Genomic DNA, 25,145 nt, shown 5'->3' on the forward strand with positions numbered 1-25,145 from the left:
CGAAATTATTTGGGCCCTGGGTTTAATCACTCATCCCCTTAGGCTGGGGGAAGGGCCTTCAGACATCAGATATGGGTGGGCTTGTGCCTCTCCTCCTCCAGGAACTGACGAGGTGCAGGCTTTTGTTAGAGTCCCCATCAGTGCGCCAGAGGTTGGTCCTGGCAGGTATCACAAGAATCAGAGATCTCCTGGACTACGACCGGAAGGACTGGGTGGATCCCCTGGCATTCGGCCAGCACATGGGGCTCTCCACCCCTCAAACTTCATGGCGCATACTCCAGAAGGTGAGGGCTGCCTTCTGCCCACCTCGCGGGTCTTCCTTTAGCAGGGCTTGTGGGAGGGTGCTCCCGGCCTGCCTCTCACCCCTTACACTCTGGACCTTTTCATCAGTCCCCTGCCCCTCAAAGCCCCCCCACATTTCCCCAGCCCCCCTCTGCATAACCCAAGCTGGCTGTGTGACTTGCAGCTGGTTCATTTTTGAACCGTGCCTAGGGAATAGCTGTACGTGCTTGTGCTCCGTATTTCCATTTCCTCACCCTTGTGTCCCTCCCTGACACTAAGTGGCAGGACCTTTTATCACCAGTGAAGGGTGAGGAACCCTAGTGGGCCAGCCTGTAATTCACCTTGGTCCCATGGCCCACCTGGGATATCAGCTGGCAGCTCCATCATGGAACTGGGAGCACAGGCACGTATTTGGCATGGTTGACCCACCCCTCCCCCAAACCTGCCCCTTCTGTGGCATCAGGGAGACCCTTCGCACATGTCTACCTAGAGCATGCCAGGTTGCAGCCCCTTTCTGGTTGCTCCAGTTCCTTCTCCTCAGGTTCTGGCTTCACTTTTTCCTGCACCTTCTGATATACGTACACCCCATCCATGGCCCCATGAAGTCATAAGACCTCCTCATCAACTTCCTCCTGGCCCAGCTGTCCATCCACCACACCCGGAGGAGGATGCTAGACTGGGAGGTACTCTGTGACAGCGGAGCCTATTTCTGCTCCTGCCTTGGCTTACACATCCAGGCAGAGTTTCTCTGGGATGTGTTTGCTGGCTCCCTAGACACCTTCGAGGAGCAGTGGGTGCTGTCCGAGGTTCTCTGCTCAGTGTTCCCCTCTGGATCCCTGCTTTTGAAACTGTAACCCTTACTGTTGTCCCTGTTTTCTCATTAGTTGTCCTCTGTATTTGCTTGAGCACTGTGTTCAGTAGTTCCTCCCCTTAGGCTGGGGGAGGGATCTTCAGCTGTGGGCCGGGATGCACCCACCCATCCCTGGATTCCCAATAGTTCTAGGCCTTCATTTCTGACAGTGGGGGGCATAAAATGAAGCACTTGAACAAGTGGCCTGGTTTTCAGACGTGCTCCTTTTGCTTCTTTGAGCACCCAGATTTGAAAACTTCAGCCTAAGTGTCTTGGCCAAGATCAGCCGGATGGTTTGTGGCAGGCAAAGGCAGAGCCCACATCTCTTGATACTTTTAATTACAAGACCATTCTTCTCATTGGTACATTCCAATTAAATACACGTTCTCTGGGATGCTAACTGCTTTGATGGAAGAGTTCATCCTGTCTCTGGCTGTTGCTAAACCTGTCTTACCAGAGATGACTTTCCCTTGAGGCTCAGAAATACTACTGAAGAGCATGTTTTTACCTTTAGAATAGGCCACATTGCACTACAGTATCAGCCATTTCCAAATATATTTTCAGGGTGGGTGGCAGGAGACCTGAAAACTCATCGTCCCTTCAGCCTCATCAAGTTGGATCTTGATCTCACTTACACCAGTTTTTCACTAAGGTAAAACTCCATTTATTTCAGCAGAGTCAGTCCAGTTTTACACCCCCATAGGTGATAGGAGAATCAGGCCCAGTACATTTGCTGCCTACTCGTCCTGCTTTCCTCCTTGGCTGGGGTTATAAAGAAAGCAATTTTGTTCAAGTAGGAAAACAAATTCATAGATTTTTCTCCCTATCTAGCTCCTTTCTGTAGTTCATGCAATCTCCAGGACATGAAGTTTATCACAGACCAAGGGGAAAATTTTGTGATTCCCTTTTAAAGTGTGAGGCACTCATCCCTCTATGAGAGCACTTTTACTTACAAGAATGTGGGATTTTACATATATATAAAATGCTACAATTGACAGGTATGAGCCCTATATAGACAGACTTAAACAGCAATAGGTATTGCACCAGCTGTATTTAAATTACAGGTTGGTGAAGATGCAAATTTGCTTCAACCAAAAAATGTATCGATTTGTTGCCAAACAGCGAATTGTGTCAATTTCAGCAAATTGTTCAGTCACAAACAAATAAACAGGCAATGATCAAATGCTTTGTTTGGATAATGTCAAAGTGAAACATTTTGATTTTTGGGGATAAGTTCACCAGATAATTTAGGCACCATTCACAAAACCCCAGAGGTAGGGGTAGGGGTTCCCCTCCATACACCCACAGCCCACTGATTAAGATACTCACTTAGCAGTAGTGACACCTGGGATTAACTCTCTGCTCCCAGAGCAGAGATTTGAATCTGGGTCTCCTACATCCCATGTGAGGGGCCTAAACCCCAGACTATTGACTAGACAGGGATAGCGCTCCCTCTTGAAGCTGATTCATGGTGTATAAAAAATGTCTATATTACTTAGGCCAGAGAGATTGAGTAAAAAAAAAAAAGACTGGACTTTGTAGATTGGTGGTAGGGCACTCACTTAGGAGGAGGGATCCTGGGTTCTAGTCCTTGTGCCAGTGAATACGTAACTATTCATTTGCCAAAAGTTCCCAAAAAACCCCCAACAGACATTATTTTTGGTCCAACTCAAACAGAATTTTTGTTTATTTTCAGGAAGGGCCAGCAAACCAGAAAAAACAGTTATTCACCCAGTTTTAATTTAAATCTATACAGAAACCTATATACATCACCACTTGGTTACAGGAAAATAATGGGTTATGTAGCCTGTGGGCCGTGTTCTCCTCTCACACAGATGAGAATCAGGAGTAATTTCACTGAAGTCAATAGAAAGAGCCTGAAGTGTTGTAAATTGGGGTTGCTCCACTGACTTCCATGGAGTTACTCCTGATTTACACCTGTGAACATGAAAGGAGAATCAGGCTCCCAATGCAGGTGACTAGAGCTGTGCAGAAAAAGGTCATTCCATTTCCCGGAGGATTTTGATATTTTGAGGTTTGGTTCCTATTCAATTTGGAATGAAAACCCAACATTTTGAAATTCTCTATGAAAGGGAAATTCCCTGAGTCCCTGACTTGGGGACAGTCTGCCTGACTGGCAGCTCCAGAGCTGCAGACCTGGAAGCTGCAGGGTCCCCGGTTCAGGGGCAGTCTGTATGGCTGGCTGCCATGAGCTGCAGATCCTGGAACCCCTGGAAGCTCAGGCTACAATGAGCCATGAGACTAGGAACTTGGGAGATGGCGTTCCCGGAACTTCCATGGTCCCAGCTCCCTGTCAGCCCACCAGGTGAGCTGCTGGGGAGCCGGATGGGCAAGCTGGCAGGAACCGTCTCTGCAGAATGTTTCAATTTTGACAAAGCAGCCTGGCTAAATAGAAAAGCCTTCCATCAGGGAATTTCCAATCAGCTCTGTGTGAGACCCTGTGATGGGGTTCTGATGGGTTCCCCTGGGGGTGCCACCTGGAACTGGGTACCACTGAGCCCTCTGACCCATCAGCCTGGGCTCCCTCTCACACTGTGCTTCTGTGACCAGCTACAAAGCCCTCCAGCCTGCACTTTCACCAGCATTCATACAGGTAGGGGCACACATGCAAGCTCTCTAACCCCCAGCTTCCCAGTCTAGGACCGCAGAGCAGTACCGTCCTGCCATAGTCAAATCTGGTCAGTATATGGGTTTAATACCCAGTCTGCCTCACCCTCAAAGTGAAGAGGACCATGCACAGTTGTGGTAATCAAGCAGAAATTTTCCCCAGACACCTGAGTCAAACACATACTGGTTTGGATTAAAACATAAAATAAGTTTAACAAGTACAAAAAGATACATTTAAAGTGACTATAAGTGATAGCAAACAGATCAAAGCAGATTACCTAGTAAATAAACAAAAATGCAAACTAAGTTTAACATATTAGCTAGGTAGGATCAGGGCCGTCCCTAACTATTCTGGGGCCGTATGCAGCCCTCCCATGTGGGGGTTGTGTGGGGCCCCAGGTCTCTGCAGGGGTTGGAAGGGTAGCTTGGGAGAAACACCCCCTAGCACTCACTGGGGGCACAGTTGGGGCTGGGTTGTTGCACTTCCTGCCGCTGGTGAGTGCAGGCATGGCCCTGCTGCAGTCCTCAGGAAAGTTGGGGTGAAGCAGGGGCGAGAAGAGGCGGAGGCTTTGGGGAAGGGGTGAGTGGGGGCAGGGCTGGGGTGGAGCAGGGGCAGGAAGAGGCGGGACAGAGGCTGAAGCAGCATGTGGTGCCCTACGCAGCTGCGTACTTTGCATATGGGGAGGGACTGCCCTGGTAGGATATGAATTAGCAAATTCTCACCCTGAGTGATTAAAAGGCTGGCACATTCTTAAGGCACAAGCTGCCTTTGCTTTGCAGATGGGTTTCTCAGATTTCCATACACAGGCTAGAAATCTCTTTAGCCTGGGACCATCACTTCTCCCAGTTCAGTCTTTGTTCCTCAGGTGTTTCCAGGTGTGTGGTTGTAGGGAGAGGTCCCATCATGATGTCATTTCCCCCTTTTATATCTTCTTCCCACTTGCTGGAAAGCTCTTTTGCTGTGACCTAGGTTAAACAGTTCCCATTGTGTAGTAATATCTCTGAGAGTTTTCTATTGTATACAGTTCCTGGGGTAATCCTTGTGCTTGTGTGCATTTCCTAAATAAGCCATTAATATTGTTTGGCCTTTTTACTGTTGTACCTGAAAGGCTGCTTGTGGGTGTTTTCAACCTCACAACATGTTTCAGTAACACATACATAGCCAAACTTCATATACAATGATAGCACGTACAATCCAATGAGATATTAATGTCTCGCAGGTCAAGAAATTTAGAATGATATCTCACAAGGCATACTTTGTGCAAAACATATCCTAATTATATGACAGTGGTGAATAATGGGGTTCCAGGGTGTCACACCTCCCTCGTTAGTTTACTGCAGGAGTGTTAGTCACTGACTAATGTGAAGGCAGTGCGCCCAATGCTCTCTTTATGTTTTGGCCATACAACTTCCAAGCAGTACCAAACATTGTAGTGTCACTCACAGGTGTTCTTCAAAGTTCTGTGTTCCTTTTTCTGGGTTGTCTGAAAACATTTTTGTGTGCAGCATTGTTAACATAATGCATATATCAATATCTTTTAGAATGCAGGTGTCTTGGCATTTAGTCACGAACGCCATGAGCAAGTAACTCATGGGAATGCTGCTACCCTGAGCTGTGACGTTATTGACATAAACTGGGACCGTATAGATCATTGTTGAAACCAAGGTCCTGTATAAAGGGGGTCAAATGGGGTGTCTAGGACAAGGTTATGGTTTACTGGTTATGATTATGCTGTCTATATGTGTGTATCAGTTTTATGGTCGAAGTTATGAATATTGGCTCTATACTGTCTGTATGGCAAACTTATGCTATGCTTCTGGGTGACATCCCAGACAAGCTGAGATTAGCTCTGCCTAGCCTGCTTGATGGCCCATTAAGGACCATCAGCTATACAATGGACCCATTGAGAGAAGGCAGATACGCCTTGTAACTCAGCAAAGTATTCAGGGACTGGCCCATGTGACTCCAGACTCCATTTTACTGTAATTTTCCACAGTAAGAACAAAGAGGTGTTCTTACACCTGGAAAAGACTATATAAGGCTGATGCCTCATCTCCATCTTGTCTTCAATCCTGCTTCATACCTCTGGAGAAACTTTGCCACAAGCTGAAGCTTTGAACAGAGGACTGAGGACCCATCCCAGCGGGGGATGTATTCTAGAGACATGATTTGAACCTGCAGTTTATTCCATTGCTGCTGCAAGCCTGAACCAAGAACTGTGCCATTACTGTATGTAATTGATTCCATTTAACCAATTCTAACTCTCATCTCTATCTTTTTCCTTTTATAAATAAACCTTTAGATTTTAGATTCTAAAGGATTGGCAACAGCGTGATTTGTGGGAAAGATCTGATTTGTATATTGACCTGGGTCTGGGGCTTGGTCCTTTGGGATCAGGAGAACCTTTTTCTGTTACTTGGGTACTGGTTTTCATAACCATTTGTCCCCGTACGAGTGGCACTGGTGGTTATACTGGGAAACTGGAGTGTCTAAGGAGATTGCTTGAGAGATTTGCGGTTAGCCAGTGGGGTGAGATCGAAGTTCCCTTAGTCTGGCTGGTTTGGTTTGCCTTAGAGGTGGAAAACACCCCAGCCTTGGGCTGCAACTGCCCTGTTTAAGCAATTTGTCCTGAGTTGGCACTCTCAGTTGGGTTCCGCCAGAACCGCATTGTCACATGAGCACAGAGGGACCTCAGGCAATTGCCACTTATCATACAGGGTTTGTAAAAGTAACCTCTGCCCAGCCAGACATGAAGCACATAAAGGCTGTCAGGATTAATGGTAGAGAACACCTGGGGTGGGAAGACAGAGGGGCAGAAATTTCTATGTTTAGAAGGAGTGTTGTTCAGGAAAGTGACTTACTGCCAGGACAGATGGCAGAGCTTTTATTAGTGGGAGGTTACAAAATCCTCCTGCCTTTGGCTAAAGTGCACATAGAAACTAAGGATTTGAGAACTGTATTCTCTGTGGCGGTGGTAAATGATAACCCGATTGCTTTGTTACTGAGGAATGATTTCTTCCCTGTAGCTTGGGCTTTCAAAGAGAAATTTTACTCTGGAACCCCATTGGGAGAGGGTGAAGTCCCAGGAACTGCTGAAGGAATGAGAAAGTGTCTCTTTAATTCTTCTTCAGCAGTGGGAAACAGTATGTTTCAGGGGGAGGGTCTGGATGGTAGTTGAGACCAGCTCCTGCCCACTAGCTAAAGCATTTATTGTTAATTGGGAAATCTTTTCACAGTTTGTTTAATTTCAGGTGTGAATTACTCAGGGAGAATTTTTGCATTTATCTCCTTAGATTCAATGAAAGTTTCAAATCTGAATTCACTTCAGGAACAGCCATGTTGCTCATCTCAGAATGTTTTCTACCTGGTTTCTCACTTTTACCACATGCCTGATGTGTAAACCCAGCCTGCTATCAAACAGCCAGCCATACCCAGAGGTGCCTTCCCTTGTCTCTTGGTTTGTTTAATCTCAGCCTCTCCTTGTGGTGAGCCTTGGAAACTGCACAATTAATCTGGCAAGAAAAACATCCACTAAGGGGGAGACTTTCAGAAAGGATTTAATATGAAAAAGTCACAAAGTCAAGCTGAAGAAATTATAGACATAAAAAAGCAGGAAACTTCCACCCCCTCCAAACAATGGAAAATTATACAAAGAAAGCTTATGAACCTTTTCCCACTCACTCTTGTATTTCCTGCAACATCACACAAATCCTATTAATACACCTGCTTTGTCTATCTACCAGGCAGGGACTGTCTCTAGGCCATCATTTCTGAGAGAAAGAGGCAAAACATTTACATCATCACACGATTATTTTGTCCAATCAAATTCTTATGATATTGAACCCCCCGAGTCATCATGTCCCACATCATCATAACCTGTGTCTTCAGGAGGCAGGGACGGGGTTTCCTTCTCCATCCCAGAGACAACTTCACTCCTTAGTGAGTGCAGATTCCAACCTGAAAACACCAAGGGGGAGACACACAGTCAGTGGATCCACTCTATAGTTATGTGCAGCTGCAAAGCAAGGTGGAGTGAACTTTACAGCAGTGGTTCTCAAACTTATTTGATTGTGGCCCCTTTCTTTGTATCCGTAGTAACTGACACCTCCCCTCCCCACCACACAAGTATATATACCAATTTTAAAAAAAAATCAACATACAACTTTCACTAAATATGAAAAACAATAGGGCATTGAGTCAAAAAGAGCCATTTAAGTATATAACTCTCCAGCCACCCAGCTGAAAGGTAACACTACCGCCAGCAGCGGCAGAGAAGTAAGAGTGGCAACACCAGACCATGACATCCTTACTTCTGCACTGCTGCCAGTGGCAGTCCTAATGTCAAGGTGTCACCCCCACTCTGAATTTTAGTGTACAGATGTGGGGACCTGCATGAGATAACCCCTAAGCTTATTTACCAGCTTAGGTTAAAACCTGGTACTCCTCTGCCACCACCAAATGATTTAAACAATAAACAGGGAAAGAACCATTTGGAGTTCCTCTTCCCCCAAAGTATCTACCTCCCAAGTTCCTATAACCCTTCCCTGGGTAGACTGGAGAGACTTCTTCACCAATTCCCTGGTGAACACCGATCCAAAAACCCTTGGATCTTAAAACAAGGAAAAATTAATCAGGTTTTTAAAAGAAAACTTTTAATTAAAAAAAAAAAAGGGTGAAAGGGATACCTCTGTGAGACTAGCATGCAAGTAAATCTCACAGACAACAGATTTAAAACACAGAGGATGTCCCTCTGGGCAAAACCTTAGTTACACAAATTTGATTCACTCTCTTATGCAAAAAGAAGTCACAAAAGAAAATAAAAGTAATCTAAGAGATTTCTTCTCTAATACTCACTACTTTTAAGAAATGTTAGCTGGCTGATTCCTGGATCTTTCCACTCCGGCACACACTTACTGAACAGACAAAAGACTGATTTCCCTCCTCCCCCTTTTTTATATCTTATCTTTTTATTGGTCCTTTTGGTCATGTGTCAGCTAGGTTATGTGAGCTTCTTAACCCTTTAGAGATAAAAGAGGAGTTAACCCTTAACTGTCTGTTTATGACAGCTGCCTTCAAAACTGGGCACCCGGACAGGAGCCACTGCTCTCTGCTCTGGCTTCTCATGCTGCCCCAGAATATATTCTGTGCTGCCCAGTCTGAGAACCTCTGTTCTACAGTATGGATGGGAATCGTTCCCCCTTCAGTCTTGGGTCTATGCCAAGTTCTAATCCATCATCTCTATACATAGTCTGGAGATTAAAACCTTTGGTTTCCAGAGCAGGTAAAGTTGTCAAGTGGCAGCTGTAGCTACCTGTCACTTCATGTACAAAACCCAAACACTTACCAGCAAGGAGCGCTTAGTTAAGAACATTATAACTTTCACTCTGCCCAGCAATGAACATTAGCATGTTATTCTTATAAAGTATTAATCAATGCACATTTCATCACCACTGCACCTCCTCTGGGGTGGCTGATGGTGTCTCTGCTCATGACACAATGGGGAAGAGAGGAGAGATATTGGCCAAGGACAATGGGCAAAGCCCATCCCAGATTTTACAGGATAGGACATGGGCTCTTTAACACTAGTGCTGCAGTAACAGGACTTTGGTGTATAGGATTCTGCCCAAAAGATACACACACAGTGAACTGGTGGGAATCGAGCACATTCAGGGCGTGGCAACCACACAAGATTCGGAACCTAGAGGCAGAAGGATCCTAGGTATCTTGCTGGTTTGATCACGAAGTACCACCCAGCAGGGACCCTGCTGTTCCTCTCCCCATGGCAGGCACTGAAGCCTCTGCTTTGAGGGAATGGAGAGACGAGAGAAGGAGAGTTTGTCTCACAGGCGTTGGGTTGGCCAGGGCTGTTCCCTTGATGCATACCCCACATTTCCAGCTACCCTATTATGCAGAAACAGTGTGAAGTGCAAACAGATCTCCACTCACCTATCTGGGAATCCCTGTCATTCGCCCCAGTGCCTTTCTCATTATTCTGCCCCAAACGAGGGTCACCTTCAGTGTCAGACACTTCTCTGGCATCATCATAACCATCCCCTGGGACATGTCCAGGAAGGGCAGGGGCATCTGATGTGAAGAAGTGAAGTAATTAAGAGAAGATTCACAGTGAGGATAGAAATAAACTACAAGCTGCAGATGCACCAGCCTCATTGGTCCCTGAGGATCTCTCAGCGACTTAACTTCCACCCTCAGGGATGTAAGACAAGCCCTCCTCTGGAACCCTCAGATTGAGGCAGGGCCAGCTCTGGCTTTTTTGCCGCCCGAGGCAAAAAAGCCTCCTGCCACCCCCCGCCTTCCCCCCCCTCAGTGCGGCAGGGGAGGGCACCGAGCCCGGCTGCAGGCCGCTCTCCCCGACCGGCCGGAGTCCCGGGAGGAGGGCGGAGAGCCCTGCCGGGGCTCTGCTCTCCCTGGCGGCCAGAGAGCCGGGAAGAGGGCAGTGAGCCCACCGCGGCTCCGCTCTCCCCGGCGGCCAGAGCGCCGGGAGGAGGGCGGAGAGCCCGCTGCGGCTCCGTTCTCCCCTGTGGCCAGAGCGCCGGGGGGAGGGCGGAGTGGCGGCCAGAGCGCCAGGGGGAGGGTGGAGAGCCCGCCGCAGCTCCGCTCTCCCCGGCGGCCAGAGCCAGAGCACCGCGCCGCCCCCCCTCCAGGTGCCGCCCCAAGCACAAGCTTGGTCGGCTGGTGCCTGGAGCCAGCCCTCGATTGAGGGGTTTTACAGATCACATTGATTTGATACATTTCAATAGCTGGTTGAGAGGATCCTAGAGCTCCCAGATGATGAGGGGGAGGGGGAGTTCTAGAAAGAGGTGACTGGGATCTAGTCCAGAGGGATTGCTCCATGAGGCATTTGGTTACAATAACTACAAATGTAAATGACTTGGAATTGTCCAGAGTTTGTCTCCGGCTTCCTAAACTTGACATTATTTTTAAAATGTCTTTTCAATGCGTTCTCTTGATAAAGTTTATGCAATAAACTGCCATCAATCTCCAATGTACTGACACCAGTGGGAGCTGAGCCAGCTAATAGGGTGGGACATGGGCCCTCGGGTGTAAAATCTCTATGTCCCACCAACCCCCCTGTCACAGCGTGTCTGACACAGATGTAGATAAGCTGCCATAGCTGCATGCCAGGAAAGGCTGGCAGGGAACATTGCTGCTATGTAAAGGTCTCTGCTTCGGTGCATTGTCTTTACAAATAGTGAGTAACCCTAGTGCACACGGCAGTGAGGGTCACAGGGCAGTGACCTGAGCCAAGTACAGCATGGGCAGCTCCTGAGCAAACTGCTCCTTCAGTCTCTGCAATGGGCCTCTGGCATGACCTAGGACATCACATGCTTCCCTACCCCTGGACCTCCACACAGCTCTTGTAATGCACCTGGTCAGTGCCCCCAGCGTTAGTCCAATAGACAATACTGGTTGGTGAACTTTTGTGGTTTTCTTAACAAACCACTATTGTCCCTACTGGGAAATAAAGTTAAATAAATAAAAATAAATTAATGGAGATATTCTATCTCATAGAACTGGAAGGGACCTTGAAAGGTCAAGGAGTCCAGCCCCCTGCCTTCACTAGCAGGACCACATATTGATTTTTGCCCAGATCCCTAAGTGGCCCCCTCCAGGATTGAACTCACAACCCTGGATTTAGCAGACCAATGCTCAAGCCACTGAGCATTGCCTCTATCTAGCATACCACTCTCCCTCCCCTGAAAAAGTTAGTTTTCAGTCAGGATGACGTTGGTTCCAGGAGGCAGATTCACTGCTCACCTCGGCCGCCTGGAGTCTGGGGGACGTCGTTCAAGGCAGGCTCCTCCACGTTATTGTAATCCAACTGAGACCCCTCCGGAGAAGCTCCCTCTGGAAGAGCAAACACCACACTCAGCCCAGGGCACCAGCAGCGTCTCTTCAGCACAGGTGGTGCTTATAACTACAGCTGCTCAGTTTATGCCACCCCGTTTATAATTAGAGATGGGTCCAGGCCAGGAAGTTCAGATCTAGGATTTTGCTTCAGCCTGTTATAGTGACAGGTGCCAGCCCCAGAACTGAGATCCAGAGCTGGGGTCAGAATCTGAAAATTCCCCCTCCCCTAAAATTCTGGTGGGTTCGGATCAGTGAGTTGGGCTGAGCCCATCTGTAATTATAACACAGGACAATCTTCTCATATCTCTCGCGGGATGTGTGTTGAGCCCTGCTGGGCATTGACACCTTCCACCCAAAGCGACTGACCAGTCTCCTCCAGCTCCTCACCTGGGGAGGTCACTGGGAGCCACTCCCAGGGGTGTGTGCTCAGGAGATGGTCACATGTTCCCATCCTGAGATTCTGACAGAAATCCTGTTCAATGGGATTAGACCTGACTGTGTACAATGGGAACCGTGTGAGGACAAATGGCTGCAATTGCAGAAAATGTCATAGAAATTCTGTTCTCTGCCCATATTTGGGTCTTTCAGCCTGAGTCTGTCCCTCCCCCGTTACCTTGTTCTGATCCAGGATCGTTTTCCCCCTCGCTGTCCCCCGTGTAATACGGCAGCTTCGTCACTGAGTCACCTGAATAGGAGACTGGAGAGACAAGAACCAGAAATTCATCACTGTGAGAACAGCAGAACTGTGGGACTGGGAACACATCCAGGGCCAGGAGCAGGATTTCCAGTCTCGGTCTATTCCTTCTTCTACAGGAGATGGTAACTCACAGCGACTCTGAGCGGTGAGAGGCTGACACAGACTCCCCAAGAGAAATCTCGATGTTACTGTGGTAAATGTGACTGAGGGGATGCTACAATCTGACCTGAAAGATGCTGGGTTGAGTGAAGGGCACATCTCTGGCTGCTGGTCCAGGGAAGTTCCACAATGGTTCTGGCCTCCTCAGCCACAGAGGGGAATCCTCCTTCTTAAGGGTAAATACCCGCCTCCCCCATGAATCAGTCGATCAGCTCTCTGTGGTGTTTCCAGATTAGGCCAAGACAAGCCAGGAGCAGAGTCTGTGATTCACTGTAACCATCTTGGCAGTGATGCTGGGAGATGCTCTGAGCATGTTCCCAGAGCCCCACCACAGCACAGCCCTTGGGCAGGATGTTCCCATCAGACATTGAGAGAAAATGACACAAAGGATAAAAGGGCTGTGATTCAAAGTCATGAGGCTCTCCTGGGCTGATCTCTCTGCTCTGGGGGCAGGAGGGAGTCGACCCAGCAGACCAGTGGCTGTGGTACGAGGGGGGCACAGAACATTTTCTGTTCCAATGCTCCAGAGCAGTTTTCAAGTGATAGTTTAGCCTGGCCCCAGACAGTCACTTTCCTGACCCATAACTGGTTACACTCCAAGGCTGCAGGATAGGCAGAGTGACATTAACTGTCCCTAGAATTGGGAGACGCAGTATATGGTGGGAAGGAAACGTATCTCCCTCAGTCTGCATGAGTAATTGCTGGTCTCACCACAGACCCAGCTCCCACAGCTAGAGTGTGGGGGGGAAAAAGATGGTTTGGTTCTCTGGCAATTGGGGGGAAAAAACAAAACAAAAAAAACCCAACATTCTTTTGAGTTGAGCCAAAAAATGACTTTAAGTTTTGGCAAATGCAATAGTAAAAAAAAAGAAGTTTAATTTTGACTGAAACCATTTGGTGTTCTTTTGGACATTAGTTAATTTTTGTTTGTTTGTTTTTATAGATGAAATTAAAGGAAATTTCTAATGGAAAAATACTATCAAATTGAAAAAAAACAAATGTTTTCTTTAGTGTTGTACACAAAGAACATTTAATTTCACTAACTCCTCATTTAAAGTCGTCCCGGTTAATGTTGTTTCATTTCTGATCAATTAGGGAACATGCTCATTTAAAGTTGTGCAATGCTCCCTTCTAATGTCATTTGGCAGCCGCCTGTTTTGTCCACTACTTGCAGGAAGAGCAGCCCGGTGGAGCTAGCTGGTGGGGGCTTGGTACCAGGCTGGACTGGCAGCCCCACATCAGCTCCCCACTCCCCTAAGTTCCCTGTGCAGCAGCTGCCTGCAGTTCAGCTGTGTCCCTCCCCCCACTGCCATGTGATGTTCCTGCCATCTGCCTTGGAGCTGCTCCATGAGACTCCTGTGTGCTGTATAGGGGGGTGAGGGGAAGAAGATGGGGGCTAATGTCAGGATGTCCCCCTCCCTCCTGCTCCTGCACCCTGCTTACCCCATCTTCCATAGAGTGGGGGGACACATGACAGAGGGAGCTTCCAGGCAGCAGCAGCTGCAGCTGCGGTTGGGTCTCAGCTGGCTGATCTAATTAACAAGGCAGTGTACTTCTGACCCCACTCTTCATACTTAAAGGGGAAATGTGCATCTCTCTCTCTCACACACACACAGGGTATGTGTCTCTGTCCCTGTCTGCCCTCCCTCCTTTCCTGCTGCCTTGTAGAATGTGAGAGTTAACCCTTGAGGGCTCAGCCCAGGTATGTTTTTTGCTGCCCCAAGCAAAAGCAAACAAAAAAAAGAGCTCCGAGAGCACAATTGCCAAAGCAAAAATGCCGCCCCTGTAATTGTGCCACCCCAAGCATGTGCTTGGTTTGCTGGTGCCTGGAGCCGGCCCTAGTTCAGCCAATTGCTAGTTCATCATTTAGCAGTAAGGCATTCTCTGGGAAATATCCCACCCTCTGACTCCTCCACCTCAACCAAGCTTCACAATCATCATCACTGTGTACCAGTATTAAATTGTTTGTTTAAAACTTATACTGTGTGTGTGTGTGTGTGTGTGTGTGTGTGTGTGTGTACATATATATATATATATACACACACACACACACTATAGTCTTTTGTCTGGTGAAAAAAATTTCCCTGGAACCTAACCCTCTCATTTACTTTAATTCTTATGGGGAAATTGGATTTGCTTAACATCATTTCGCTTAAAGTCGCATTTTTCAGGAACATAACTACAACGTTAAGTGAGGAGTTACTGTATTTGGAACAACTGGGTGAAATTGACAGGAATTTGTGAAATGTTTCGGTGTCTCTTGATTTGAATTTTTCACCACAACATTTTGTAATGAAGACTTGTGCCCAGCTCCAATGACAAGTTCACAGAGCTGAAGCTGCAGTGATTGAACTCTGGGTCAGGGCCTCAGATGGAAAGGGCATTAGATAGCTGCTCCCTGTTCAGAGTGAGACACACACAGACCTGAGCGACTGAACATCTCCTGCTTCTCTCTCATCAGGTTATAATCAATCTCCTCGTACACAGCCTCAGAGAAGGGATCCAAGGGTCTTCTGGAACCTGAAAACAAAGGTCAGGGTTTGCAGAGGGTCATTGAAACCAGAGATGGGAAACACTATGGGATCATTCATCGCCTCCCACTCAGGCCCAGTGCGAGCCTGAACCCTACAGCACATTCCCACTGCTGGAATTTAAATGAGCCAGGTGACAGGGTTTCTTTCCACAACAGCCCTTTGATGATGGTTCCCAGGGTTAGTTCGCTGTCAGGAAGCTTCCTCACATTCATCTTAAATGTTTCCTTTTTAATCTCATCCCATTATTCCGGGCTATTCCCCTTTGGAGCAGCTTAAATAATTCTTCCCCCACGCTGGTGTTTATCTTTTTTTCCCCATCGAGTTTAAGGCCAAAAGGGACCATTAGAACATCTAGTCTGACCTCCTGTATAACACAGGCCACTGCATTTCACCCAGATACCCCTAGGTTTGAGCCCAAAGATGCACTTAGACTAAAGCATTTCAGTCCTCAGCAGAATAAGCTCTTGTGTGCGACAGGCAGAAATCAGGAGCGACGAAGGTACCACCAATGCCCAAGGCCCCCGCAATGGCAGGGAATTGACTAGATGAGAAATGCCTAGATAATCCTGGCAGGCGATCCATGCTCCATGGTTCAGAGGAAGATGAAAATCCCCCAAGGTCCCTTTTCGCCAGTCTGACCTAGGGGAAAATTCCTTCCTGACCCCAAATCTGGCAATCGGTTTGACACTGAGCACATGGAAAAGACACACCAGCCAGATACCTTAGAAAGAGCTTTCTCTGTACCACCTCAGAGGACTGGTCCAGCCTATCCAGTGTCACATATCCCTTTGTAGCTAATGTCTGACGCTTCAGAGCAGGGCAAGAAACACAACAAAGTAAAACAAAACACAAATATGGGGGTTTCCCAGATTCCTTCCTGACCCCTGCAGGCAACCGGCTGAAGCCCTGAACCATGAGGTCTGATTATAGTCATTGTCTTACTGCAAAGTTGTGAATGTTACGTGTATGTTGATGGCGATCCCGTCCTCTATCTTCTTGCAATGGAGCTGCTAGCTAATGTATGTATAGTGTTTTATAGAAGTAAAATCCCCTACAAGTGCCAGCTTTCAGTACGATACAGTATAATGCTCCTTTCCTGCACTTCTCCTTCCTAAGATTGTCTTTTCTACTGGATCACTCTTTTCACAATAATTTACCACAGCTCTATTTTTATACACTTTCCCCCCCTGAAAATATTTCCAATTTCTCTAGGTCCCTTTTCCATGATGTCTCTCATGATATTCTGAACCCCTCCCTGGGACAGATAATGAAATTCCAGGCAGTATCTTTGGGAATCACTGTATTAAAGCTATGAATGGTTTATGTTCTACTTCATGTGGGAGGGTTACCACAGCTCCTCAAGGAAGAAAAAACAGCGAGAGAGTGTATGTGTGTGTGTGTGTGTTTGTTGGAGGGGGGGTGGGCATGTGTGGTTAAGGTGAATCACTGAGATTGTAAACAACTCCAGAAAGGTAACGACCTTCAGGGTGGTTTATACAGACTGGTCCAAACTGGGTTACCAGAGACCAAGAGACAAAGAAAGACTTTTGGTATGAAAGGCTGAGTTTAAACAGACTCAGGGCCTTCATTTTGATTCAGCAAATGGGCAGGACCTTCTGTCCACGGGGATCCCAACACTGAATAGTTGGAGGGACGTTAGTCTACCAAGCTGCCCATGAGGAAGACGGGTGAATTCTGGTATGTTCAACAAGTGTGGAGGAATTTTTATTGTTTTTAATGTTTTCTGTGTCATACTTTTATCCTAGGAATAAGGTGTAGTTTGCTGAGAGAGAGTTGGGTGGTGACTTGTAACTGCTGGCAATGCACTGCTCATAGCCCTTGGGGAGAACGCATAACATGGGGGCTGGCCTGTACGCAGACTGGTTTGCTGGGGTATCACAGTGGAAGTCGGGGGGGGGAGGGGGGCAGTATTAAAAACTCCTGGCCACAAGGAGGTGGGACAGGGGGTTCCCACCCAGAGACAGGTGACAGCTGGAGGCCTGACTGGGCACTCCTGGAGTGGATCACCGGAGCCGGGGGGGGGGGGGGAGATACAGATGCAGATTCTCTGAAACTGTAAAGGTCCCTAGCTAGCATCATCTCCAGATTTCATGGCTGGGCTGTCCCACTGCCAGACAGTAAATGAAATATTAAATGAGAGAGGAGTTAGGCACCCTTGTCCGCCCCACCCAGCCTGTATCACCCCTCACCCTGACACCTGCAGCCCCCCTGCTATTGCAGAGGCATTTCACACAGTGACACCAATCAGCACCCACCTCTGCGCTGTGCCCTGGCACTTCGCACCTGCGCCCCCAGGATGATTAAGACCAGGCAGAGCAGGGCCCCCAGGATAATGCAGATGATCAGGGGCACCGTGACTCTCCCACTGTCGGTCGGAGGGCGTCGCGGGGGACCTGGATGGAAATGAACATGCGACAAGGAGAGATTATCCTGTGAGATTCGGGGGAGGGAGGGGAACCTGGGGAGGTCCCCAGTCACTCATTGCACGGCCCAGAACAGCAGGGTAATGAGCTGGGACAGTCTGTGCACTATGGGGGCAGCTCACAGGCTGCTGTTTAAATCATGGGCCCTGCCCTGTCAGCTGGAGCCAGAAGACAGGAATCCTCTGGCTCAGCAGGGCCTGCAGCTCCCACCCGGGTGTCCTTCCCCCTCAGATGTCACAGGCCAGGGAAAGGAGCTCCTTCCCTCAGGCTGCAGCTTCCAGTTCCTCCTCTGTGACCCAGCCCCAGCGGAATTTAACCCTTGATGGGAGGAGGGGGATGCTTTCACTGGGGTATTTGGAAAATCTGTCCTCTCTGTCACACCTGCAAAGAAAAAGGGAGGAGAGGTAGAGTCTGGAGCGAGGGGGAGGTGACGTGTTTGTTCCTGGTGGAAACCTCACCTCTGAGAGTCCCTGGTTGTCTCCAGCTGTCATGTCCACAAACTCCCTCACAGCAGCACAGGGCCTGTTTGTTAGTGATTTAGGGCCCAAGTCCCTTTTGCTCTGTGCAGCAATGAGGACTCTAGTAACAAACCAGCACACTGGGGCCTGTGATGGATACAGATGCTATGTGGGCTGATGCCTGAGCCAATCTGACCCCACAAAGGTTCCACCCCACAGCATCCATGATTCTCCTGCACACAGGAGATGGGAGGGCCTGGTCTGGGACCAAAGGGATAGGGGGGTGGGCTGATCCATCCATGTCCCTGAAAATTACAGCATGTAGCAGAAACATCTCCTGTCACTCACCTGCGCAATTCACGGCAGCATCTTCCTTGTGACCACAGTTGCTCTCACCCCAGGGCTTGGCAGGACAGTCCCAGAGAGATGACTCTGTCCCTCTGCAGTTCACCTTCTCCACCCAGATAGGACCAGTCCCCTCACCGAATGCAGCCTCGCCCGGGGCAGATACAGCAGATCCACAGCCCAGTTGTTTACACACAACATTAGCATCCGCCATGTCCCAGGAGTCATCACAAACTGTTCCCCAGGAGCCACGGTACCAAACCTCCACTCTCCCCAAGCATCTGTCCTCTCCTTCCACGACACGTAACTTCTCCTGGTCTGGAAATGCAGAAACTTCACATGTTACTGAGACAGCTGGGAAAGCCCTTAGGGACCAAGAGGGAGACACAGAGAAGCAGAGATACCTGTGCAGCTTGGAGAGTTCGGGCATTCGGCAAACAGGGTCTGAGTTGGTTTTGCTTTTTTTCCTATGGAGAGAAAAAGCTGTGGTGAATGCACTAGGTTGTGTGTGTGATGTGGGAGTAGAATTTATCTGTATTTTAAACCCCTAATTTCAGCACTGTATGAACTGAAATGTGAACTCTGGGTCATTTAATATCTAATTAATTTGCTATTCAGCTGTTACTCAGACACACAGGCCGACATGCACATAGACTTGTGCAGGATTCCAGTTCTGACCCAAACTGCACAGCCTGGGCCCATCTCTGATTGTTCATCCCAAAAGGATTAATAACCACAGAGCTGCCTAATGACTGTCTCTAGGGAGAGGCTTTTCTAGGATCTCACACTGCCTTATCACACTGTATAACACTGGTCTCTTTTATAATTAATTGATTAATTTCCATGTTTATTGTTAATCAGACAAATGCTTATTGCTATAAAACATCATGAAAATATGTTTGTATCTTGTGTTGAGAATTTACATCTGCCTACACTGAGATGTGAACAATAACAAGTTCTATCCTAAACCTTTAATTAATTGAACACATCACATATATGTGTGTCTGCATGCCTGCATGAAGGTAGTTTCAGAATTACCAGTGCAAGAAATATGGGTCTCTTCTGCTCGGTTCTCACATGACTTTGGATTCCAGGGCTCTGACGGGCACTGCCAGAGGGAGCTGTTCTGCTCACTGCATGCAACATGGTCCAGCCACGTGGGACCAGAACCTGCTCCATATTCAAAGTCTTTTGCAATCTGCCCTCCATCCCCACAGTTCAGTTGTTTGCAGACAATTGCTGGGGTGACTCCAGACATCTGATTGGAGCAAACACTGCCCCACGTCCCATTGTAGAAAACCTCCAGCCGCCCAGCACAGTCACTATCGCTCACCAGCCTCAGATCTGTGAATTCTAGAAGGAAAGGCACAAAAAGGGAATTTAAATCATCTGATTCTGAAATGAACTGGGGTGTGAAGAGTGAAATCTCAGTGATTGCTAACGATCCTGTGCATCATTCTGCAGGAGCTACTGCTAGAGAACCACTCCAAAAATGAGAGACTTTTTTGCACACCACAGGCCCCTTAGAAATACAGTGGGCATCTCTGGAAGGCATTACCAGCAGCTACATTCAGATTGTACTAGATAAAGGCCGGGAAGGATTGGGACATTGGCAGGCCAGATGCCAGCTCTTGCCCAGGCTGCAGCTGAGAAGTGACAATCTCACAGCTGGAGACCAGATCAGGTCACCTGTATGTTAGTTTTGCTCAAAACAGGTATTAATCTTGTAAGAATGTATTTTGTGCTTAGATTCTATGAAATGATAGTTAGTTGCTGCAGGCATTAATCTCACTTGTAATGCCTGTGGTCCATGCTACAAGAAAATATGTAAGTTTTACTTTATAACTGAAAATGTTTGCTCTGAACTTGTGAACTCAGGCACGGGAATGATCCCCCCATCCATCCCCTGCATGTAGTACATGCAGAAGGCCTCATCCCATCGCTTTGAAGGCTGGAAGGGGGAAATAAAAATAATAGATGTGAAGATTGTTCATCTTTTTGGCTGTTTGAACTGTGACAGGGCTAGAAACACCAAACTGAAGCCAGAGACCCCAAGGGGTTACTCCTGGGTCAGCGCTGAAGGACATTTGGAATTGACAGATCACTACAACTCTGTCACTCCTAGGATGTAAATGGTAACTCATTTGTGTGTAGATGTTTGCTTGCTTTAACCTGTAAATAACCCTTTTATTTCTTTTTTCCTAGTCAGTAAACCTGCACATAGTTTATTACAGGATTGGCTACAGGCATTGTCTTTGGTGTAAGATTCAGGGTACCAACTGATCTGGAATAAGTGACTGGCCTCTTGGGACTGGAATCAACCTGAATGTGGTGTGATTTTTGGTGTAAGTGACCAATTACACTGGTCTACAATTTTTGAGAAGTCGTCTGCTTCAGAGATAAAATGTGCTATTTTTTATGTATTTTGATGTGCTGAATTCAAATATGGCAATTAAAACAACTGATTGGTTACTGTTTCTAAGATATTTAAGTTTTTACATTTTATGTCTATGTATATTGTAGATAGTAGAGTTTTAATCATAAATTGTAAACCTAGGTCTTTTCATGTGTTTATGGTTGCTTTACATGATAATATTTCACCTGTCCTGTTTATGTAACACTTTAAAAATCAGCAAAAGGGTTATATAAATAAAATTTATTATGAAACAAAAGGCAAAAAACTATTAAGTACATAGTTTAGTCCTATTCAGTGTCTACTCGGCGCTTCTTGGCTTATCTCTTGTATTCATCAAATGGAGCATCTCTTGTCACTGTCCAGCAATAGTCTGCAAGCATTGATGGGCCCCATTTGTTCTGATAGCGTTTCTCTATTGTTGCAATGTCCTGGTGAAATCGCTCGCCGTGCTCGTCGCTCACTGCTCCGTAGTTCGGTGGAAAAAAATCTAGATGAGAGTGCAAAAAATGTATCTTTAGTGACATGTTGCAACCAAGGCTTTTGTATGCTTTGAGGAGGTTTTCCACCAACAACCTGTAGTTGTTTGCCTTGTTGTTTCCGAGAAAATTTATTGCCACTAACTGGAAGGCTTTCCATGTCGTGTTTTCCTTGCCATGCAGTGCAAAGTCAAATGCATCATCTCGAAGAAGTTCACAAATCTGAGGACCAACAAAGACGCCTTCCTTTATCTTAGCTTCACTTAACCTTGGAAATTTTCCACAGAGATACTTGAAAGCTGCTTGTGTTTTGTCAATGGCCTTGACAAAGTTCTTCATCAGAACCAGCTTGATGTGTAAGGGTGGTAACAAAATCTTCCTTGATTCAACAAGTGGTGGATGCTGAACACTTTTCCTCCCAGGATCCAATGACTGTCAGAGTGGCCAATCTTTCTTGATGTAGTGGGAATCTCTTCCACGACTATCCCATTCACAGAGAAAACAGCAGTACTTTGTGTATCCAGTCTGCAGACCAAGTGTGACAATGTGGTTCTGGCGAAACCCAACTGAGAGTGCCAACTCAGGACAAATTGCTCAAACAGGGCAGTTACAGCCCAAGGCTGGGGTTTTTTCCACCTCTAAGGCAAACCAAACCAGCCAGACTAAGGCTACATCAACACTACAGGGGGGGGGGTCGATTTAAGATACGCTATTCGCGTATGAATTCGACGTATCGCAGCCGACTTACCCCACTGTAGGGACGGCGGCAAAATCGACCTCTGCGACTTCCAGTCAATGGCGCTTACTCCCACCTCCGCTGGTGGAGTAAGAGCGTCGATTCGGGGATCGATTGTCGCGTCCCGATGGGACGCGATAAATCGATCCCCGAGAGGTCGATTTCTACCCGCCGATTCAGGCAGGTAGTGTAGACCCAGCCTAAGAGGACTTCCGTCTCACCCCACTGGCTAACCGCAAGACTCACAAGCAATCTCCTTAGACACGCCAGTTTCCCAGTATTACCACCAGTGCCACTCGTTATGGGGACAAATGGTTATGAAAACCAATACCCAAGTAAAAGAAAAAGGTTCTCCTGATCCCAAAGGACCAAGCCCCAGACCCAGGTCAATATACAAATCAGATCTTACCCACAAATCACGCTGTTGCCAATCCTTTAGAATCTAAAATCTAAAGGTTTATTCATAAAAGGAAAAAGATAGAGATGAGAGTTAGAATTGGTTAAAAGAAATCAATTACATGCAGTAATGGCAAAGTTCTTGGTTCAGGCTTGCAGCAGTGATGGAATAAACTGCAGGTTCAAATCATGTCTCTAGAATACATCCCCTGCTGGGATGGGTCCTCAGTCCTTTGTTCAGACCTTCAGCTTGTAGCAAAGTCCCTCCAGAGGCATGAAGCAGGATTGAAGACAAAATGGAGATGAGGCATCAGCCTTATATAGTCTTTTCCAGGTGTAAGAACACCTCTTTGTTCTTACTGTGGAAAATTACAGCAAAATGGAGTTTGGAGTCACTGGGGCAAGTTCCTGCATACTTTGCTGAGTTACCAGTATCTGCCTTCTCTCAATGGGTCAATTGTATAGCTGATGGTCCTTAATGGGCCATCAAGCAGGCTAGGCAGAGCTAATCCCAGCTTGTCTGGGATGTCACCCAGCAGCATAGCATAAGTTTGCCATACAGACAGTATAGAGCCAATATTCATAACTTCAACTACAAAACTGATACACATATATAGACAACATAATCATAACCAGTAAACCATAACCTTGTTTTAGACACCCCATTTGACCCCCTTTATACAAGATTTGGTGCCACTACAGGACCTTGGTTGCAACAATGATCTACATGGTCCCAGTTTATGCCAATAACGTCACGCCAAGCAAGAGAGCAACAACCTTCAAATCGCCACAAAGCTGCCACAGATGTTGGTCATAGTTTATGCACCTCAAAAGTTGTTTCATGTTGTCATAGGTTTTCTTCATATGGACTGCATGACCAACTGGAATTGATGGCAAAACATTGCCATTATGCAGTAAAACAGCTTTAAGACTCATCTTCGATGAATCAATGAACAGTCTCCACTCATCTGGATCGTGAACAATGTTGAGGGCTGCCATCACACCATCGATGTTGTTGCAGGTTACAAGATCACCTTCCATGAAGAAGAATGGGACAAGATCCTTTTGACAGTCACGGAACATGGAGACCCTAACATCACCTGCCAGGAGATTCCACTGCTGTAGTCTGGAGCCCAACAGCTCTGCCTTACACTTGGGTAGTTCCAAATCCCTGACAAGGTCATTCAGTTCACCTTGTGTTATGAGGTGTGGTTCAGAGGAGGAGGATGGGAGAAAATGTGGGTCCTGTGACATTGATGGTTCAGGACCAGAAGTTTCATCCTCTTTCTCTTCCTCGTCTGACTTAAGTGAGAATGATTCTGGTGCATCAGGAACCGGCAGTCCTTCTCCGTGGGGTACTGGGCGTATAGCTGATGGAATGTTTGGATAATGTACAGTTCACTTTTTCTTCTTTGACACACCTTTCCCAACTGGAAGCACCATGCAGAAGTAACAATTGCTGGTATGATCTGTTGGCTCTCTCCAAATCATTGGCACTGCAAAAAGCATAGATTTCCTTTTCCTGTTCAACCACTGGCGAAGATTTGTTGCACAAGTGTTGCAGCATATGTGTGGGGCCCACCTCTTGTCCTGGTCTCCAATTTTGCAGCCAAAATAAAGGTGGTAGGCTTTCTTAACCATAGTGGTTATACTGTGCTTTTGTGATGCAAAAGTCACTTCACCACAAACATAGCAGAAGTTATCTGCACTGTTCACACAAGTACGAGGCATCTCTGCTCACTTTGGCTAAACAGAAATGGGTCCCTTTGCAAAATCAAACACGGACAAATAAGAGAGCACGACACTGTATGATTTCTAGAGCTGATATAGGGCAATTTGTTCAGCAGAGTGATGAACGCTTCGTTATGATTGCATCATCCATGACTTCCAGGAATAACATGAAGCAATTCATATCATGTATGACGCAATACCAGCTTCAGATTGCATCATTCATTGTTTTGCCTAAAAAGCAAGTACTGTCCAAACCCAGTCACAGATTTATTCATAGATCCAGTCAAAGATGTATTTTTGTCATTTCTGGTTTAAATTGAGATCCCTTCCCTTTATAACTCACTTATCCTCCGCCATTCCCAAGTCAAGAGTCGTATATACTGACCCAATAGCATATCTTGAAAACTAGAGCCAATCAACAATTTTAAGTATCATTTTCGTTCTCAGTGACCCAGAACTAGTAAAGTTTGACTACATTTATTTCAGAAGCATTTTGGCTGTAGAGCAGTGTTATCACTAAGTCCAGTTTGTCTGTGTAACAAGATAGGCTGGAGAGTCTAAGGGGACTATCTGTGACGCCATGGGAAGATGGATATAGTGAATCAGGACTACATTACCTCCAAGTTGTGTAGGGTTTACCATTCATCCGGATTTACCCAGACATGTCCTCCTTTTTGTGTTAAAAATAGTGTCCGGGGGGGGAATTTGTAAATCACTAAAAATGTCCGGGATTTCCCCCCCACGCAGAGCGAGGCGCGGCTGGGAGGGCTGCAGGAAAGTCAGCCTCTCGCATGGGGCTCTGGCAGCCAGAGCCCTTCCCCCACAGCTTGCCGGGCTGGACTCCGGAGCAGCTGTAGAGCTCCTCCTCCCCCCCCCATTCTGAGCCGGCCGGCCTGCCTGGCCGTTCGCATCGGGCCTCGGCAGCTCCTCCTCCCCTGCAGCCCAGCACCCCGCTCCGGCAGCACTGGGTGGGGTGGTACCGGGTTGTGTGTTGCACTGGGGAGCGCAGCCACGTGTCCAGCTCCGCACAGAGCCCAACACCATGTTCTGAGCGGCAGGGTAAGGGGCAGGGAGGTTCTGGAGGGGGCAGTCAAGAGACGGGGGGGGTCGGGAGTTCTGGGGG

The sequence above is a fragment of the Trachemys scripta genome, chromosome 1, assembly GCF_013100865.1.
Source record: "Trachemys scripta elegans isolate TJP31775 chromosome 1, CAS_Tse_1.0, whole genome shotgun sequence".
Lineage (NCBI taxonomy): Eukaryota > Metazoa > Chordata > Testudines > Emydidae > Trachemys > Trachemys scripta.